Source organism: Ostrea edulis, chromosome 5 (genome assembly GCF_947568905.1).
Source record: "Ostrea edulis chromosome 5, xbOstEdul1.1, whole genome shotgun sequence".
Lineage (NCBI taxonomy): Eukaryota > Metazoa > Mollusca > Bivalvia > Ostreida > Ostreidae > Ostrea > Ostrea edulis.
In genome coordinates this window covers 64,193,540-64,194,777 of record NC_079168.1, presented here as the reverse complement: position 1 = coordinate 64,194,777, position 1,238 = coordinate 64,193,540, and positions in this window count along the sequence as shown.

Here is a 1,238-nt window from a genome sequence, read left to right as displayed (position 1 = left end):
GGAGCCGTCTGTGGGGTTTTTGGACTCTGTGTGGGAGGCAAAATTAGAAAATTCAAGTCTGAGCACTGCGTCAATTCGGACCCTTATTTCAATATGGCATATATTGTAAGGAATGGCAGTGTGAATGCACCACCAGCACCCCTTCCTACTGGTTACAGGCCTATAACAGGTTCAGTAAATTCCTACTGGTTACAGGCCTGTAGCTGGTTCAGTAAATTCCTTTTGGTTACAAGCTTGTAACTTTTTCAGTAAATACTTGCTCTTTAGTTTTCTTGAATTGAAAAAATGCGGAAAAGCAAGAAAGTAATTTTCGTTTAATGAAAGTCAATAGATGCAAGTTCCAAACTGAAACTATTTGTAATTATGTTAAAATCCCACTTGTGAAGTACTTTCAATAAACTGTAGTTCAAACACTACTTAGATTCTATACCGTATAGTTTCTGCAATGCGCTGCTTGTTGACTTTGTCTATAAATACTTCAGTACATCTGCTATACGTTAGGTTGACAGCGTCGAAGCCGGAAATAAGATTGACCCCAGACATTATCATTAACTTGTGACACGGTGTACACGTCACGGTGAGCACGTCCTTTGATCACAACATGTACATTTTTTGTATATAACACGACGCTATTCTTCTTGATTGATCGCGCGTTCCTTAAGACTAATAAAGTGGTGAGATACGTTTAAAAAATAGCACTAGCTGATAACAGATTAATATCTGTATTCTAGTTATAGTGTACGTAACAATGTACTTATATACAGATACCTACTCAGTTTAAAACGATCAACTTTTCGACATCAAACTTTGTAGCTGAAACTAGTATACATGACATAGGCGGATCCAGCAGGAGAATGCAGGATTCCCGCCTTCCACCCTACCCCTGGAAAACGTTGCATTACTAGTATCATTTTTCGATGAAAATGCAAATATCGTTTTGCTTTATTTCTAAGTATTTACACTAAATCTAATGTAACAGGAACTTGTTATAAAGTAGCTCGTGCAATTCCTCTTCTGAGAACAGAAGACGCGTCATAAGTTACTAATAAAAAAAAATATATAAAATGATGGATTATTCCACAGTTTTTCAGTGATCAGAAACTTGTCATAGAAACTTTTACAAGTTTTCAATGCATATAGAATATAAAGATAAAATAACCTATTTAAATTGCATATAACATTTTAAAGATACTGCTCTCTATATATGATGTAGGAAAACCGGAAAAGGTACAATAAAA